Source organism: Prionailurus bengalensis, chromosome C1 (assembly GCF_016509475.1).
Source record: "Prionailurus bengalensis isolate Pbe53 chromosome C1, Fcat_Pben_1.1_paternal_pri, whole genome shotgun sequence".
NCBI lineage: Eukaryota > Metazoa > Chordata > Mammalia > Carnivora > Felidae > Prionailurus > Prionailurus bengalensis.
In genome coordinates, this window is record NC_057345.1 from 133,319,826 (window position 1) to 133,341,007 (window position 21,182).

At 35.3% G+C, this 21,182-nt stretch overlaps 1 protein-coding gene across 1 annotated transcript in view; it reads right to left on the bottom strand.

Annotated features, from left to right (window-relative positions):
* Positions 1 to 21,182, bottom strand: part of LRP1B (LDL receptor related protein 1B) — a 1,901,338-nt gene that overhangs the window by 1,183,541 nt on the left and 696,615 nt on the right. The gene's annotated exons all lie outside the window — the stretch shown is intronic.

Here is a 21,182-nt window from a genome sequence, read left to right on the forward strand (position 1 = left end):
TTCTTTCAGATCTGGAAAGCATTCATTCATTTATTATTATTTTTGAAACATGTGTTTATTTCTGTATTTTTTCCCTAGTTGACCTTGCTAGAAACTCCAGTATAGTGTTAAATATAAGTGGTAGGAACATTTTTCTCTTTCTCCTGATTTTAGTATAAAATAATTCAGTCGCTATTACATCTGTTTTTAGCTCTAAGTCTTTCTGTAATTGTCCTTTATCAAATTGATAATGTTCCCTTCTACTCCTTATTTACTTAATGAAGAAATATTCAATATTGTCAAATGTTTTTTTTTTCTGCATCTATGGAGATGATCATTTTCTTCTCTTCATTCTATTAATATCAACATAAATTGATTTTCAAATGTCACACCAACTTTGTATTCCCATGATAAATCTCACTTGGTTATGGCACATAATCATTTTTATATGTTGGTAGATCTAATTTGCTAATATTTTAAGGATTTTTGTATTTATATTTATAAGCAATACTGGCATATATCATTCTCTTCTTATAACATCTTTATGTGATTTTGGAAGTAGAATAACACTGGCCTAATGGAATGAATTGGAAAGTGTTCTCTCCTTTGACCGTTTTTGAAATAGTTTGTCATGGATTTACATTAAGTCTTCTTTAAATGTGTAGAATTTACCAGTGAAGTCATTGATCCCAGGCTTTTCTTTGGGGACACTTAAAAAAAAAATTTTAACATTTATTTATTGTTGAGAGACATAGAGAGACAGAGTGTGAACAGGGAAGCAGCAGAGAGAGAGGGAGACACAGAATCTGAAGCAGGTTCCAGGCCCTGGGCTGTCAGCACAGGGCCTGATATGGGGCTCGAACTCACAAACCATGAGATCATGACCTGAGCTGAAGTCAGACACTTAACTGACTGAGCCACCGAGCTGCCCCTCTTTGGGGACATTTAAAGAAGTAATTCAATATATTTAATTTTATATATCTATTCATATGTTCTATTTCTTCTTGCGTTTTGGTAATTTGTGTCTTTCTAGGAATTTATCCATTTCATCTAAGTTATAAAATTATTTGACATACAGATGTTCACAGTATTGCCTTATCTTTTTATTCCTATAATATGAGTGGTGCTGTGTTTCCTATTTCTTCTATGATTTTAATAATTTGAGTATTTTTTTGTGTTCAAATTAAATTGTTTTTGATTCAATTTGTTTCAAACAACCAACTTTTAGCTTCATTCATGTGCTCTATTGATTTTCTACTGTCCTATTTCATTAATTCCCTCTCTAGTCTGTATAATTTCCTTCTTTCTACTAGCTTTATGTTTAGTTTTCTATTATTTTCCAGTGTCTACTGTCAGTTTTTGTTGAGTATAGAATTGTCAGTTAATTTTTAATTTCCAGCATTTTGAATAGGATATTCTCCTGCTTTCTGGCCTCTACTGTTTCTGATAAGCCAGCTATTATTTTGTTGGGGTTCTCTTTTATGTGATGAGAGGCTTTCCTCTTACTGCTTTCAATATTTTCTCTTTATATGTGGCTTTCACTATTTTGACTATTATGTGTCTGGGTGTGAATTGCTTCGCATATACTTCTACTTGAAACATATCATCAAGATTGCTAATTTCTTCATCTGTTAGCTCAAATCTATACTTGAGCCCCTCTAGTGAATTTCACATTTTGGTTTTTGTACTTTTCAATTTAGATTTTCTACTTGGTTCTTTTTAATAATTCAATTTCTTTATATCCTCTATTTGATAAGGCATTGTTATCATATCTTTTAATTTTTTAAGCATTGTTTCTTTTATGTCTTTAAGCATATTTATAGTAGTTGTCTTGAATTCTATGTCTTTAAGTAAACCTCTAGACTCCTTCAAACAAAGTTTTATTGCTGTGTGTGAGTGTGTGTGACATTTTTCTGTTTCTTTGTATAAAACACAAATACTTTTGGCTGAAAAGTGAGCATTTTACATATTGTAATAATTCTGCATATTAATCCCCACTGGTGGCTGTCGTTATTGTTTGCTGCTGCATTTGTCCGTTTTATGATTTTGCTGAATTAATTCTGCAAAGTGTGTCTCTCCGCTGTGAAACCTTAGTTGATCTTGTTCAGGTTTTCCCCCTTTATTCATTTATTTATTTTTTACTTTTAGCATTGCTACCTAGGGGTTACTCCTAGGTCAGGACAAGATACTTCTTGGTCAAAGGTTGTGCTTCATCCCCCCCTGGCAGTAAGATTTTCACACTTTATCATTGGATATGTGTATTAGCTTAGAGCTGCTATTACAGGTCACAGTGTTTTTTCCCCCCACATTCAGCCAAGGACTAGTAGCTTGGGAGTTCCTTCTCAGATTTCTCCTGAGAGTATGCAGTGTAGGGCATGCAGTCTTAGAGACTGCCAAACTGACTATGATTTTCTTTTCATGGCTGACTTCCGTGGGGTTGCCCCTGGGTCACAGTAGTTTATCGTTCAGTTAGTATTTAACCAGAGGTTGTTTCAGCCTCTTGTGGCAGTGACACTTCCACCCTGTATTCATGGTTCTGTGTGTGTTTTCGGGAAAGCTTTCAAGTCCTGCTTTGACTGGAGTTTAATTCACGCGTGCTGCCTAATGTATATGCACAACCTTCCCAATCTCCAAAGCTGACTGTTACACACAGGAAGGCTTTTATGCTATCTCTTTACCTGGCTCTATTAAACTTTTGGCTGCTCTCCTGTTTTTCTAGGAGTGATATACTTCCTCTTAATTGCTATCAAGTGTCCCTTTTTGTTTTTGTTTCTATTTTTTACCCCTGATAAGGACTTTTAAGATTCATTTCTTAGTAACTTTCAAGTATGCAATACAGTATTATTCACTACAGTCACCATACTCTATATTACATCCCCATAACTTATTTGATCAACCCCTTTGGCCACATCATTTATTCCTCAAACCTTCCCACCACTTCTGACAACTGCCAATCTGTTCCCTATATCTATGACATTCTTTTGTTTATTTAAATTCACATTTAACTTGCATCATATTGTATCTGTCTTTCTTTGATTTATTTCACTTAGCATAATGACCTCAAGGTCTACCCATGTTGTTGCAAATGGCAATATTTCATTTTTTATGCCAAATATATACAGACACACACACCCTACATCTTTAGTCATCCATCAATTAATGGACACTTAGGTTGTTTCTATATCTTGGCTACTATCATCCACTGTTCTTGACAAAATCCTTAGGCATGAGATTCTCCTCACTCTGTTCCAAATAATGTCAGTCCCCTTCGGTGGAGCTACAGACCTACTCATCCTATGACCTTTCCCCTTGGCCAGACTGCTACACCCACCAAAATCACTGCACTGGTGGTAGGGGTGGGAGCCTTCCTTTTCACTGACACCCTTCCCTGTGAGTGAGCACAAGGGACAGGATAGTTGGCATACCACTATCCTGGCCTAGCCCTTTTGGTTTGATATTCCCATCCCATGAATAAGCTGGGGCAGGGAGATAAGGCCTTCAATACACTTGGCATGATATACCTGGAGTATAGTTTCTATGCTATGAGTGAGGGCTGGGTAGAGGAAAAAAGAACGAGTCCTGGCCATATCTGCCTCTAACAGAGCTTCTGAAACATGCTGTGTGGGATGAGACACTGGCAGCCTGCCCCTCCTGGGTAAATCTGTGGCCCTGGACTAGAAAAAGGGAGGAGAAGAAGACCCCATCTTCTTGACTGCACATGTTTGGAGTACAGCTTCCCTTAACATGGAGCTAAAGGAGTGGGAAGGATGGCGTTAAGAAAGTGGGTCATGTTTAAAAATGTCAAAGCTTCATGCTGTTCTTTAGGGAGAATTAGATTTTCTTGAATGAATATTTTTTTCATTTGCTTAACACTGTGAAGACAACTTCCAGAGACTTTCAATTACTGGATTAAAAACATTTTTTTCCATCTGTTAAACTGCTATTGTCTTGGGGAGAGGGTCTGCCTAGTTACTTCAGAAGTCCTTCCTTCCCTAAGTGTATTTTTTTAATCTACTAAACTTTTATTATTTTACTTGAATTGTGAAACTACTTTCACAATTAGTAGTACAAATATTTACTGAATGGGATAAGTTTATGATTAGATTTTGCTGATCAATGTTTTAGCTTTTTAAGGAACATTTTGGGCTAATAGAAAAAAAAAAGTAAGCCACATCTACTGGCAGGATTTCATATTGAATAATTTACATTAGTAACTAATGCTACACACATAGTTCTTATCAGAACATGGCATCTGTCTCTTCAGACAATGAAAAGCACCTTTTGGATGAGGATAATATATTGTGCTGCATCACTGGGTTTCTCATCTTGGCACCTCTGTAAATCTAATTATGAGATATATGCAGCAGTTGCTAACTCCCATTAATGGAAATGGATGCATCAATGACCCCCATTTTACTGAGCCTAAATAAACTAATACTCTATCTCTAAAGCACACCCACGCTATTTAAACCTTTCTCCCCTGGCTAAGCATAAGAACAGTAAATTATCATAAATCAAAGTTCACTGATGTATATATATGACAATAGAAGCAAATTATTAATGTATGAATATTCTCATTCTTTCTTTACCCCTGTAACTCTTTCTGCTAAAGAAGGCCCGTGATGCATTTCTCTCAGGGAGTTTTATATTTTAGAATCCAGAAGAATGGTTGGACTTGTGGGCAAAGGACCAGTGGCTAGGGGAGGGGAAGGAGTTTTCAGTGGTATTTTGAAGGGATTAGTGAGGGACTGACTGGCTGTTTGAATTGGAGAAAGGGAATGAAGAGAAAAGAGAGTAGAAATTTAAAGTGTTTCTATGGCTTAAAAATCTCTCATGGTATACAAGAACTATATGTAAAGAACTTCTATTATTTTGAAATTGCTATTTGGTCAAAAGAATGCATTTATTTGACCATAATTTTATTCTTATGCTGAATCATTTTAGTCATTACTTTCAACATATTTCCAAATATAACAATTTAATGTAAATTGTTAATAATATGAGTTTAATTTAAAAAAATACATTCTAAGGAAACACCTTACAGCTATAATATTTTTCAGGCTACACTGGTGATGAGAATTGTCATGAAAAACAAAAGCAGCATTGTTTTGTTAACATCTTAATTCTAAGTGTGTCATTTTACAGTCACAATGTATTCAAGCCAAAGTAGGGGAGGGAATGTACCTCATGCCAAGCACATTCAAACTCCTGAACAATCCTTTTATCAATTTTTACATACACACTACATGGATAGTTGACTATTTAGAATGTACACTAAGTGTACTTAATAATTTTGCATTTAAAATGCAAGTAATTATTTACATATTATGGAGTATTCTCTGACTTTTATACATCATGCATAAAATTCTCACCATAGGGATTCTGGGCAGCAGGGGTGCATTGATCATATAACATTTGGAAGTGAAGCATCTAAATTAAACCATTTCCCACAGCATGTAGAAATTTCCAAATTAACATCTAAATGTAGATTTTTTAATCTTGAGCTAGGCAACCTCCTTCTGTGTATATGGTGCATATTGTGAAGGGTTTAAATTAAGATAGTTGATTTTTTAGGTCAACCCTAGAGTCCTTTCATCTAGGTTTCCAGAGTATTTTTTGGACATATGTTTAACTATAGTGGATTTGTATGTGTCTCTGTATGGTGTGCATATGTGTTGGAACATAGCAACCAGCTGGTATATGCTAAGGGAATAAATGAATGAATGAACTAATGAATGAATGAATGAATATCTGAATAATTCTAACTAGATTGTGTCCTATTTACCTACAGATCCGGGGTTAGTACACATTCATTAATTCATTTTTAATTATACAAATGCCTACCACTTGTGAGAATGCCTTTCATACCTTCTGCTTCCTTCATTTTTCGGTGGACATTTCTAGAGGATAGCTATAGATTAGGGAAAATTAGCTGGAAGGCGAGTAGATGAAGTCTTATGTATAGGACAGGTTCAACATTTAGTACAGAACAATAATTTGGGGTTCAACCAGGGGTACAGAAAACTCAGAGATAAGAGACAAGATCTACTCTGGGCTGAGAACCAGAAGAAGCAGCTAGATCACCATGAGAGGTCAGGACTGCACACAAATGATAGCCAAGGACTTAAATCGAACTGCGAAAAAGGAAGAGGCATTAAGAATAACAGGAAATAGATCTAGTCTTAGAGTACAATTAAACTTGGGAGCTAAAAGTTCAGTTACACAGACAAGCAAAGGGCCCAGTCAAAAACTTTTGTACATGTACTTCATATCTTAAAGAGAGCATATTTTAGCATGAATTATAGGATTTTAAAAAGGCCTTCTTGAAATTGTGCTAATAGCATTCAATATTCTATATTCAATTGTGTGAACAATATCGATTTTTATAATATTTGGAACATGGAATTTAGAATTTCAACCACTTAATGTAATCTTTATAAAATTCTACAAACCTGAAAAAAAACCCACCCAAACAACAAAATAATTTTAAAATGTTATAATTTCTAATTGTTTGGCAATATTGAAAGAAAGTGGATTTCTTACACCTTCACTTCTTTTGGCTGTGAAAAAATTTATTATGGGCTACATGTAGACATATAAAATTTTAAAAAGTGCATGTGCTTTAGCAAACTTGCCATACTATTATTTTTTTTTCTTTATCAGTTTTCTTGTAGTGTTTACCAAAGCAACAAAAAGGAAACTTTAAACGCACTTTTTCCTGAAGTGAAAATATTTCTCTTAAAACTCTAGCAGATAGCCTTTATGACTCCATTTTAGAACTAGAAGCAATAAATATATTCAAAGCAAATTAATCACTTTTAAAAATAACAAATTTAAAATAATTTTATACAAGAATTACATTTAATGACATAACATTGTAACAATTGCTCTTTATAATTATATATTTTTCTCTAATTATTCAGTAACTGAATGGCTTACTCTTAAATCAATGCCCATGTTCAACAGATCAATAAAAACATGCCAAATCTGTTGCTCAAACTCAGATCACAATATAGGTAGAATTAATCAGTGCAAGGAGTTGCCAGTTAATTATGCTCTTTTTCTATGTTCAGTCTTCGATAAACAACAAATAAATAACACAAAACAAAAAATAAATAAAACCCATAAAACAAAATAAATAATACAAAACCAAGACAGGAAATGTATGATTCAAAGGGAAAAAAGGAAAAAAAATAACTTTGATATGTAACATTGACTATCAAAAATATATCCACACAGTAAGAAAGACTTTTAAAAATAATGGAAATCTGAGAAAATAAAGCCAACCTAAATCTCTTGCTTCAATTCAAAATGTGGCCAGAGTGCTCTAAAAATTATTCTGTAGGAGTTTCTGTTTATATTAAACAAATGAGTTAACTTAGGCTGCAGTTTTATGACAGCCTAAATGAAACTCGCCAGGAGAAAAACATCAGGATATGATCTTAGATCACTGATTTCTTAGATCTTTCAACTGTCCAGTGATTTAGTCTGAACTTCCATATCTCCTTATTCAAGTTCTAGAACTACCATCTGTAAAAACTTTCAACCTATCTCATGATGATAAGGCTAACTTTTCTAGGCTTCAGTTTCCCTACACCAGAGGCCAAGATTGTATTTCCTGTTGTTTGATAGATTAAGAAGATTAATAAGAAATATTTATAGTCTTCCAGGGTGGGATTTCACACACTCATCCTCACAGCCTTGGAGGATAGCCATTATGGAAATAAAGGAGAGGTGATGGGGAACTCATGTTAGTCACACACTTTTCTAGCTAACAACACCTTAACAGGGACAAGAACATTTTCAAAAATGGTTGTTAGCAGAGCATGTTGAAAATTAGAGGTCCCATCACATATAATATTTGTCCCTGAAATCCCTCCTCATGGCTTGAGGATCTTTGGTACCACTATACAACAGGACAAACCTAGATTAGCGACTTGAGCACAGTCACACAGTGACAAGGCAGGCTCTCCACCCAGCCCATCTTTCCTGCTCCAAGGGCTTTACAGAAATGACTTATTCTTATTTAGAGATCTGGCTATCAAGAGAAGACTGTCATTCTTCAATACCTCATATCTCCTCATGTCTCTGGAGGTCCCCAGTCTGCCAGCTTCCAAGTCCACTGACTCCCAACAGGCCACCAATTTGGAGAATGGCCACAGCCCTGCCTTGCCCTGCAGTCACTTCTGGTGAAGCATGGTCAGCCATCTGTGTGTGGCAGTGGCCTTCCTGGAAAGCAGCAACCTTGTTACCTTGTTCAAGACCTTTTACTACCTGCCCTATTTATACATTTGAACAAAACCTCCACCTGGATTAACAAGAGCATTGCATTTTCCCATTTTCTTTCATCACATATCTGTCGCAATAAAGAGAGAGCCATTTAAAGAATGCATTGTGTCTATGCATCTCTTGATTTTGTGAAGATTTAGGTTTAATTTTAACAGATTGCAGCAGTGCTTCTCAAAGTGGGCTATGTTGTCAAAAGTAAGGAAGAAAACACTTTTGATTATCAAAACTAAGGAAGATGGGATCCTACAGGGATATTGTTAAATACTGCATTAAGCATTGCATAATGTTTTAACACCCCCCCCCCCACACACACACATACACCACACACACGAGAAACATGTATCTGGCCAATGATGTTAGTATGAGGCTGCAAAACCTGAATTATGAAAACACCTGCTTGTCATTACTGGCTCTCCACCTGATCGCTATCAAATCTCAGGCAACTTCAAAGTACATTCAAACCTCAAATAAGAGACCAACTAATCAGGGTCTTAGCTTTACTAAAAATATTTCTCTACTTTATATTAAAAAAAAAACAAGATGAGTAAGTTTTAAAAGAGCTCACTTCAGCAATTTTCATTTAAATAGTAGTCCAATGCCTAATCAGTCCTAGCCTTTACACAGTATACATCTGTAATCTTCTATAATGGGAACTGATGCATAGAATAATTAACCTGAGACACTTGAAGAGAATCAGTTAACAAGGGGAGAGTCACTTTTAGCAGTGCAGTCTAATTATGAAAACAGGGACATTGAACATTACAGCCTAGAAAGATTTTCAATAAAGCAAGTTGAAACAAAAGTGACTTTTTTTAGTTAACTGTGTTAACCAGAGAAATCAATTTGTCAGAGCATCCAATTCCTGTTAAGCAAGGTTTTCAATTAGTTTCTATGACATTTAATCCATAAATTTTATCTCAGCATAAGTAAAAATGATAGTGTGAAAAGAGCTCTTAAAGCATCATCCAGGAGCAATTATCCTACCATTGCAGGTACATGGGAGTCTGTCCAAATTTTGAAAATCTTTGGTGAAAGACATTGCAAAATCCTCTGTTAGGTTACTGCTTCTAATAAGAACTTCCACTGAAAGAATGGAAATGCTTTTCCTTTCTTATTTTCAAATTGTACACTTTATAAGACTGAGAATGAAAAGCTGCAATGCTGTACAATATGATGCTTTCTATAAAATTCTATGTGGAAAAGTACATATTTCATATATATGTGAAATAGCTATCAAAATACACTTACAAGAGACTAAAATTAAGGTTTTTCATATATCTTAATTTTTTTGAAAGATTTATTTTTATAGCACAATAGATAAAGAATGAAAATCTGTGGTCAGAACAATGGGAAAATACACTACTGTTTCTGAAAGTTCTGTATGTTTAATCTTCACACATTAGGAAGTTTTAATCTCTGTATTTTTATAGGAACTTATATAAAAAACATATATAAAACTGCTTTTTAAGCAGGTCTGGATTTTGAAAGCTACCTAATTTACTAAACAAGTCTGCTAAACTTTCCTTAGAGTAATATGCTTACTACATTATGACCTTTGTTAATGAAGATCTGTGGCTTAAATGAACCATCTCAGTTAACATTTACATGGTAATTGACAAAATTATGTGAAATCATCTTTTCCTTCATTTTAATAGCCATTATATGTTTTTTGTTAAATCAAGTAATATGTTACTTGGTAAGATGTACTCTTTTTTCCTGCAGAGAGAAAGATAAATAAAAGTGTATTAAAACTAATCTACTCTATAAAGTGCATTTTTGGTTGTCATACGAAGCCCACCATTGTATAAAGCATTTATGACATTTTTCAGCCTATACTTTCAACTAAAATGCTATGAGTTTTGAAATTAGCATTTGGGAAAATGCCTGGAAATGTGAATAATTTTTGGAGTACGCAAATTTATTTATTTTTTTTATTAAAAAAATTTTTTTAATGTTTTATTTATTTTTGAGACAGAGAGAGATAGAGCATGAGCAGGGGAGGTGCAGAGAGAGAGGGGAGACACAGATTCCGAAGCAGGCTCCAGGCTCTGAGCTGCCAGCACAGAGCCCGACATGGGGTTTGAACTCACAAACTGCGAGATCATGACTTGAGCCGAAGTCAGACGCTTAACCAACTGAGCCACCCAGGTGCCCCCACAAATTTATTTAAATTATTTACCATGAGAGAAAATTTCCTTGAAACTGGTGTTTGATAAAGACAACTGACTTGCTCAAATGTTACATCTTTTTGTACCTGATTCCATTGGCATTTGGTTTCCCCTTCTCCCCAATCACTTCCTATCTCTACCTTGTCCTTCCTATATTTTTCCCATTGTACCAGCTGGAGAAGTCCAAAAGAATGGAGATCCTTTGAACAAGATATATGAAGACAACAAGACAATTATAACAGAAGAAAGGAGTTAACTTAGATAAATAGACATGCATTGACTCTGAAATGTCACACATGAAGAATCATTTTTGGTAAAAAAAAAAAAAAACATGTATTTTTTCAAGTTAAACACAGTAATAATATTTGCTATTAAGATACGGACGGAAATACATTTTTTTTTCTGGAGAGGATATGATCATTTTCCTAGTTTAAACCAATATTTCTCAAATGTATTACGGAAGTTTGGGACCAAATACTTCTTTGTTGTCAGGGTCGTTCTACATATTATAGGACGTTAAGTAGGATTCCTGGCCTCTATCCACTAGATGCTAATTGCACCTCTCCAAACATGACAAACAAAAGTATTTCCAGATATTGCCAAATACTGTCTGGGTGGCATAACCACCCAGTTGAGTACTGTTGATTTAAACAGCTATATCAAGATCCCAAAGAATTCATTTTTAAAAAGAGAAGAGGAGGGGAGAGGGAGAGAAAAGAGTAAGAGAGTTAGGCCCAGAGGGAAAAATCTTACCACCAGTGCACTGTACCCTTTCTGTCTACTATTTTCATCAGTTCTTGACAAACACATTTAATTAGTTTTGGTACCCAACAAGTTAATAGTTCATCAGAGCACAAGTTATGGAGTCCAGCTAAGGATAAAACTCCAGTTCCAGGATATGCCAGTTTTGTAACTCTTTAATTTGGGGAAATATATTTAACCCATCCAATCTTCAGTTTCCTCATTTGTAGGTAGATTTTAATACTATTAGTATATAGAGTTTCTATGATTATAAATGAGTTAATGCGTATAAAGTACTTGGTAATATGGAGAATAAACTCAAAACTGTTTCTTATGTACATGTCATTGTTATCATCAACTTCACCACTAATGAATCAGAATCTTATTTTTAAAACTGAATGAGTTATATTTTTTAAATAAATATATACAATTAGGGAGAATATTATAATGCTTAAGTATGTTTTCCAAGTATCACTAAGAATAATTCTTTAACTCTAACAGACTCATAACATTAATTTACATTTTTAATGTATCCATTTAAGTCAATTTTCATTTACATTAAACTGATTTTGAGTGTGAAAATGTAATTGGGTCTACTTTTCTGGAAAAATAATTTTAAAGTCTGAGTTTTTTCCAATCTTGTCATATATAATATATTTATTAACTCTAGGACTCAGCCCTCAAACTAGACATCTTTAAGCAGTGACAGTAATGGTCTAGGTTAAAAGTACTAAAGTGTTTACAAACTATTCTTAATTTCAACAAAACATGTTCCTACTAATAGTTTAAAATTGCTTTAACACACTGTTTACTTGGCCCTCACAAGCCATCCGAATGCATTTCTAAACTAAAATAATCTACATATTCTCCAGCATGAATATTATACTTGCAGAGCAGATCCTGATTGTGTGCATGTTTGAAACAGTAACCCATCTGTGCATTCCTTAAACAGAATACAATCTGTAAGCTTTAAATCCAAGTAATTTTATCAATAAAGTGCTCTAAATTTATACTCTTACTGAACCAGTAGCATTTTCTTAGAAACTAAACATTGAGAAACATTATATTTACTTGGAACAGAGACAGATTATTTACATTACACAATAATCCACACTAATAACAGTAAATGTAAAGCTAGCTAGGCAATTATATAGATATCAATATACAAATTAATTCAGAAAATAGATGATGAGTACCTACTATATGTTGGTGCCCTAGACACTTGTGGATACTATACGGAACAACAACAAACTGCCCTGTGGAATTCACCTATGTAATTATACCTCCTGGGTGAATTATCTATTTTATTTTCCTTCTGGAAGAGATTATAAACTATGAAAAGTACTGGCCACAAAGAGAAGGTCTCCTTTTATATAAAATACACACTTGAGACCTTTGATTACCTCCTAGTATTTTATGTCTGATATAAAAAATATACATGTCCATAGTAAACCTTTTGTCAAAAGAAATTTTTCATCATATTTTGCCAAAATTAATTTGGAAACAACTCAAAAAAATTCCAAAATCCAAAGTAATCTCAAGTACAACTGTTGAAGAGATGGTAGGGACAACAAGTAATGAGCTCAATTTTCCTTAGTGACTCTCTTGGATAAATTAACCAAGTTAAACTGAAGCATTTACCTTTAATTAACCTCTTTAATAAGTATTTATGAAAATTTTTCTATTGTGAATATTTTAAATAGTTGCAAAGAAAAAAAAATAAAATGAATTTTTCCATAACTATGTAACTCAATACCATGATACAAGGCTGTGCAAAGTTAAAAACAAACAAACAAAAATGATGGATTCACTTGGAGTGTGTGAGATAACTACAACATTCTTCAAACAAATTAAGGCTGGAAATAAAGGGCAAGAACTGTAAAACACCGCTGGATACTTCTCCAAATTGGCAAGTATTCTAAGGAAAATGCCTATATTTGTAACACACTTCCAGGAATGAGCATCCTCCAAATTTTGGTACAAACAACATAGCACCAAGATGACTGGGTCTAAGACAGAAGATTGGTAATGCTCAATGGGAGGCATTTTTCTTTAAATGAAAATTCTTGTATTTCTTGGAGATAGAGTATATTTGCTATTGATTAGTTTATAATTGTACAAACTCATTATTACATCAACTTGATCCAGTCCCTTAGTGATTAATTGTACACTGTTTTCTCTAAACTCCATTGAAAGTGCCAGATGCATCTTCATTAGCATGGTTTTCTCAAAAAACACAGTGTTTGCTATATGGCAAACGTGAGATCTTGGAATGAGGCCAAGACGTCTCTAATCCTTCCCAGTGATGAAATTTTCCATGTGTCTGCAATGCTGTCTTTTATATTTGTCACCATTCTAGAATCTACTTGCTTCCCAACAGCTATAACTCAGTCACCTCTGGATGATAAATCTGATCTTTTGGAACATACCATTGAACACTTGCTGCTTTTCCTAGGAGGTAACTTCTTTTTCAGAAGTAACCTACTTTTCCTATCCCATTTTCTTGTATGTCCTGGATGTAACCATCCTTACCACTTTTGTACATCCTAGATGATACCACTGAATAGCTACATTATTTCCCAAATGGCCTGTTTTGTATACGTCCTCCTTCAAAGTTCCATATTATTCTGAGTCTGAGAGGTACAGGTAAAGGATATGGATTTGCTTTCCTCGTTTTTTTTTTTTTTGTTTGTTTGCTTGTTTGTTATTTTCTGATTTTATTCATATTAGTCAACCAATCTAGAATGCTTTTTTTCTTTTCCCTTTCCTCATATTGTTCAAAAACAAATGTCAATCATACTTCTCAACTGAAATCCCATTTGTATTAGTTCTCCATAGTAATCCAGTTTCCACAGTCACCATGATCCACACTCTAACAAGTTTTTATACAAGCCGTGCAACAAATGCTTATTGAAGTACTGTGCAAGGCGCTATGTGATACATCTAATATTTGACAAATAATCTCATATAACTTCATGAAATTGCTTCCATAATTATTTAGAAATGTGTGTATTAAAAGTCCCACTGTTCTTGGGGCGCCTGGGTGGCGCAGTCGGTTAAGCCTCCGACTTCAGCCAGGTCACGATCTCGCGGTCTGTGAGTTCGAGCCCTGCGTCGGGCTCTGGGCTGATGGCTCAGAGCCTGGAGCCTGTTTCTGATTCTGTGTCTCCCTCTCTCTCTGCCCCTCCCCCGTTCATGCTCTGTCTCTCTTTGTCCCAAAAATAAATAAACGTTGGAAAAAAAAATTAAAAAAAAAAAGTCCCACTGTTCTTTCTAGCATACATCTTCTCATCAAATATTTAAGATAATATTTTTTAAGAATCATGTATTTTATTGTATTTCATTATGTGTTTAAAATACTTATTAAAGGGGAGCCTGGGTGGCTCAGTTGGTTGAGCGTCCGATTTCGGCTCAGGTCATGATCTCACGGTCCATGGGTTCAAGCCCTGCGTCGGGCTCTGTGCTGACAGCTCAGAGCCTGGAGCCTGCTTCGGATTCTGTGTCTCCCTCTCTCTCTGACCCTCCCTCATTCATGCTCTGTCTCTCTCTGTCTCAAAAATAAATAAACATTAAAAAATTTAAAAAAAATAAAATAAGTAAAAAAAGTTGAAAAGTGGAAATTTGGCACATAACTATTTTTCCTCATGTAGGAAAAAGAAAGAAACACTAGAACTTAAAGTGCACAGGCTGTCTCAAAATCAAAATATAATTTTATAAACCACTCAATTGAAAATGGCCTGTTTGTAATGGAGCTCTCCAGAGTTCCCCAGATTTTACCATCAAAAATATTATTTTAGCTACGCACTTTCTAATTTTATAATGGGTGGAAATTGCACAAATTTTGTCTCATGAGCGAGTGAAAAAGATGCTTCTTGGGTCAGAGCAAAATAAGGAATGTGCTGGAAGGAAATCCACCCTCTCATTAAAGCCTAGTGCTTCCCTGTGCCCACTGCCCTGTGGGGACCAGTACTAAAGGGGCATTTCAATGATTCATACAGACGAGTCAAGAAAAACTTGATCCCAATCACTCCTCCACCATGACTTATGATGACATTTATTTAAGGTCTATCTAAATTAAATAAAACCTCATTAATATATACTAGAATACTGCTTTAGATTTACCTACATACTTACTAATATCTTTGCTCTGGCATCTTAGGACTGCTATTTAAGATCTTCCCCTTCCATTTAAAATACAACCTTCAGGGGCGCCTGGGTGGCGCAGTCGGTTAAGCGTCCGACTTCAGCCAGGTCACGATCTCGCGGTCCGTGAGTTCAAGCCCCGCGTCAGGCTCTGGGCTGATGGCTCAGAGCCTGGAGCCTGTTTCCCATTCTGTGTCTCCCTCTCTCTCTGCCCCTCGCCCGTTCATGCTCTGTCTCTCTCTGTCCCAAAAATAAATAAATGTTGTAAAAAAAAAAAGTTTAAAAAAAATAAATAAATAAAATACAACCTTTATACTTTTTTTCTTTAGCGAAAGTCAGTCAGTGTACACTTTTCCCATTCTAAGTTTGAGTGCAAATATATTTACCCTGTAAACATCTTAGAGAAGAACAGAGTTGAACTACTCTGGGAAGTAGATGAAGATTGATCAATTTTACCTGACAGGACAGCCTTCTCCTAATCTCTACAAAGAGCTTTTGTCCAAGACTAAGAGGGCAATGGAAATCCTCTTATATCACCTTATACACAATAACCAATAATGTTGACCAAGGCTTTTCAAACATATCTTTCTTTTAAATCATCATCACTATATTTGCATTCAAAACGGGACAGAAAATAACTAGTCACAAATGATCACTCGACTTTACATGGTAGAACATTGATTGCCAAGAACTTATACAGTCTCTTATTTTAGGGAAGAAACTGCCCATGTGCTAAGTAAACCTACACCTGGTCAAAAACCTTGTAAAAGATTGATCCATTTACTTGATTATGAAAGGTATCTGATGTCAACCTATTTGAATAAATATCTCAAAGGAACCATTTTTTTTAAAGGAAAAAAATACATCTCTCCCTATGATTGGATTTCTAAAGATTATTTTTCTGCTTTAACAGGTGGAGTGCATCGTGCCCATAGGCACAGAATTCTAGTCTTTGTTATTTGTTCAGCAGTTAGCATCTTCTCAAGAGTTCAGCCTGAAGTTTCCTAGCCAGGAAAACTTGAGCCCATGCTGTAACAGAAACACTGAAGAAGATCTTATTAATAGTGACATTCATTTTTCTTTTATTTTATGAACACAGCTGGAAAGAAACTACTAAACACCTGGGGATGGGGACATGTGGGAGCAAGGGATCTGTCATCATGAAATCTAGACAGATGCACTGAATCATGGAGCAAGAATGCATTGTATATCCTTATCATCTAAGCACATGCAGCCATGAATATTGTTAGATACAGGAACCATCAGTAATTATTTGAATAAGAATTATATTCCAGATACTCTGTTAAGTATGAGACGTATAAAGGCAATGAGGCAGCCAGGTAAATACCTAGTTTTGAAACTGGCGCCATTTAAATTTGAATGTGTGCAAATTGATAAAGATATTCTCTTTCATGCAGAGAAGACTAAGTTTTCCCAGTGCACTGCCAAGCTGCTTTCTATACATTACCACTCATGATCACACTAGCTCACAAGGGAGGCCTTACTGTCCCATAAAATAAATAAGAAAAAATCAAGGCTAACAGTTACATTTCCATAACTCCTACATCCACTGGCTTCCGAGTTCAGCAGTGAGAAGTGGTGATAAGAAGGAGACAAAATGGAGTTTTTCCCTGTTCACCTTACTCAGGATCTCTGCCATCAGCTGCATCTCCTTCATGGCTCTAACTGTTCTGGGACCATTGGGATCAGTACTACAGAATCTTACTATTTTGTTTTTGTTTTTGTTTTCCAGCCCAAAGGTGATACTGGTTTCCAGCTATTGTTTATTTGTAGCTTACCATATCATCTACTGCCAACTTTAAAGTTCTTCTCCCAACTATGTAAAAATGCCATGCCTTAAATTCCCTGTTTAAATTCAGAGTTATTTCTGTCATTCTATATGGATCCTGACTGATACACACTATGATCTTCATGTCATATCACATGATTTCAAATACAGAGTGAACAATTACTCATATCAATTTGTAATTGTTTATTTACAAGTCTGTTTTATCCTTGCATGTGAACATTTGGGATCAGAGACACTGTTTCATTTTTCAATCTCTAATAATGAGCACAGGGACAAATACATTATAGATGCTCAGTAAATACTTCTTGAATAAAGGAAGTGATGACTGAATATAATGCTACAAAATAAGGTATAGAAAGGCAGATATGAAAAGTGCAGTCTAGTTCCAGAATATCTTTCTAGAGATAAAATGCCTACACTGAGTTTCCAAAGATAAGTGTTTTCTGATGAACAGGAACAAATAAAGATGTTTTAAACAGTGGGAACAAGATATGCAAAACCAAAAAGCCACTAGTGTAACGGATCCAGTAAGTTTTTGTTAGCTGAAATCTAAGGTGCACAACAAGTCCAGAAGAGGAGGCTGGAGATGGGGACACTGTCTACCTTGTTAAGGAGTTTTTCATTCATATATTTCGCTTAAGAAGGGACCCACTATTAATTCTGCATCTTAGAAAGACTTGCTGACTAAACCGATCATGGTTCAGAATGGGTTAGTACAGATGGCCAAAATAAAAGTGTTAAGGTTATTACTTTAACATTGTTGAAATGTTGTTATGAGCAGAACTCAGACAGAATCAGTTTAGATAGGCAGATGTTGATGGATTCTGGAGCTAGCTAACAGTGAGAAAAACTGGAATTGGTGAGTATTTTTAGTAAGGTGAGGGAAAAGGAATATTCTAGTGTGATGTCAGGAGTCTGGTGTGGGTCATTATATGGATCATGACAAAATTAAACAAGATACCCAAAGGAAGAGAAGAGTGGGTTACAGTAAAATATGATGGGTTCCGATTTGGACATAAGTTTGATATGCCTGTGGGGCATCCATGTGAAGGGTGTAGGAGACAGTCAAAAATACACACCTGGATCTCAGGAGAGAAGAAGAAAGCAGAGGTAGGAGTCACAGGTAAGTAGGCGGTAGCTAAAGTAAATAGGATGACTCAGAAAGATAGGATGATTTAAATTAAGATTGGAAGGCAGAAGATGTAGACTCAGGAAAGAACAAGAGTTTGGAAGTTGCTGTGGTGAAAAGAGAGATTGGGGTGTTGAAGCAGAAATTGTAGGCGGCCACAGGGCTCAAGGCAATTCAGGAGACAGCACAGTATGTTAGAGGGAGACATCAGGAATCAAAATGTTCCAGATTAGACAGATACACATACACTGTGAATAAAAAAGTGAATTTGTGTGACCTTCTTGCTTTATTTTGCTACAAGAAACATGGCCATAAAAGAAATGAGAGAGGGGCCATTTTCTGAAATGTCTTCTTATACCCAAGGCAGGACTCAGCACTAGGTCTTGCATTTAACCTAGGTTTCTAGAAAAATAAATGAGAATAATTGTGAAAAAATATCCAAGACACTTGGTGTTTTGAAGAATTTCTGCTTCTCTTCCTCTTGCACCAATATTGGAACTCTCTGTACAGACTAGGAAAAGGACTGAGAAAATGAGCTGAGGATTTTTTAGGCCATCATCATGTAGGCAGTGACACAACATTCAAAATCAAGATTAATAAACCCTGAAAGGTTATTGCTTTTACCAATTCATTGTGTGTCAGCAAGACTTTTAGCTTAGTAGTACCCTTTCCAGGACAGGAGAAGAAGGGACTAATCTAAGTTGATTAAAAACAAACAAACACAACACACAAAATATAGCATCATTCTGCTATGGTTCGTGTACATAGTACATATCCAAAACAAATTAATTTTTTAAAGGTCAACTCAGTGCCATTTTCCCCGATGATCAAAGGAGAAAATCTAACTGTATTCTGTGTCCCTAACTCACTTAAAAAAAAGAAACACTAAGGCAAATCAATTTTTAGACAATATTTGTTTCATGACACACTTAAAGAGCAGCTGCCTTTAACATTCATACACACTAAGCTGACCACTATTAGAAAATAACTTTTCTTGAATACACAAAAGTCATTTTAAATCTTTATTTATTTTGAGAAAGAGAGAGACAGAGGGCACACACAGTGGAGGGGAGGGGGAAGGGAGGGAGAGAGAGAATCCCAAGCAGGCTCCAAGCTGTCAGCACAGAGCCAGACATGGGGCTCAATCTCATGTACTGTGAGATCATGACCTGAGCCGAAATCAAGAGTCACTTAACCAACTGAGCCACCCAAGTACACCCAGAAAAGAGTCATTTAAAAAAACTCGTCCTGGTTTCTCCTCATTCCCTTTCTTGTTTGTCATACACAGGTTCATATATAAGTGGATATAAGCATTTGACTTTTTCTTGCATAGTAACCTGTTGAGGGGAAATTAGACTCAGGGCTATGTTTAGTTACCAGTGCACAACTGATGTCCAGAGCCCTAAGACAGACAAAAATTGCAGTGTAGCAGCACCCTGATTCAAAATATGAGTTCCTGGTTAATAAAGCTGAGCTAACATTTGACTCACAAAACTGGGTATGATCATATCTCAACACCTATGTAGCTGCAAAAGCTCCCAGGCAATCTACCTCTAATCGATTTCCTCAGGGAGGAGGGTACATTAAAGAGAGTACACAAGTGTCTTTAACTTTGGCTAAAATTCATATTTATATATTTATATTCATAGATTTATATTTAAATATATATTTATATGTGAAAACATGTTTATATAATTGCCCATATATTGGAAGCTCTCAGTACAAGGCTGTGTATGGTGTAGCTATGCTCCAAATGTCCCTTCTATGATTTGATTAATGTTAGAGACTTAATAAATGTCTTAGAAATGTTGATGCAGGTAGATGTTCCCTTAGCCTAACCCTGGAGCTGACTGCAATTTCTTCTGAACCTGATGAGGAAGAAGGGCAAGGGCCTTCACTGTCTTTCTCTACTTGAGTGCCAGGAAAACAGAATACTGTGGACGGATAGAAGGGAGAAGAAGAGAATTTGTGCAACCACAAAGATAAAAACTCTGAAAGACTAAGCTGACTCATATTGGTCTTGGACTTTTGAAGCAGAATAAAACACTAGGATACATGAATTTACTTTCAAACCTAATTCTTCTTGAATATAGCTACTAAAACATCACATTTTTTTTTTATGTTCTTCTTGCAAGTTGTTGACATCAGACTGCATTCTCCTCAGAGGGTTAAGTATTTTCTTTTAAAAATATGGCTAAACTAATTATGATCCGAGGTAACCAATTTTCCATTATTACAATCACCCATTAGAGTCTTTAGCCTTTCCCGACTATAAGCATTCTGAAAGAATAAAAGGATAATAAGAAAATACCCCCCCCCTTTTATGTAACAACTCATACAAAGGATCAAAGGCAAAAGCATCCCTCATACATTTTAGAAAAAGTGAAAAGACTAAAATACTTTAAGGAATAACCAATCATGTGTTTGGGATATGCACAAACAATAAGAAGCCAGATTATATAGAGTTTCTCATGTCACTGGGGGACTTTAGACTTTATTTTCAATATAATGGGGGAAAATCCATGGATTAGGTTTCAAGTAAAAACAGTGATATGTCCTGATATGACCTTATACAAATTTTTAAAAGGTCACCTAGTGAATCTGTTGAGAACAGAATATGATATGAAAATGTTGTCATAAGGGAGAAAAAAAAACTGTTATAACAGTTATAATAGTTTTGAGGAATGGAGAAGACCCTGGGCATGTGACTATGAGGTATCTATCAGAGACGTAGAGAAGGCAGTTGGATGTAGATTTCTGGAGTTAGAAAAGAGTCTGCACTAGAAAAACAAATGGAAGTCATTGGCACAGAGATGATATCAAAAGTTATGAGAATAAATGAGAGCACAAAACTGTAAATTAAGTAGAGAAGAGAAACAAAACAAGGACTGAGGTTTGCATAAAAAGATATAAAGGAATAATA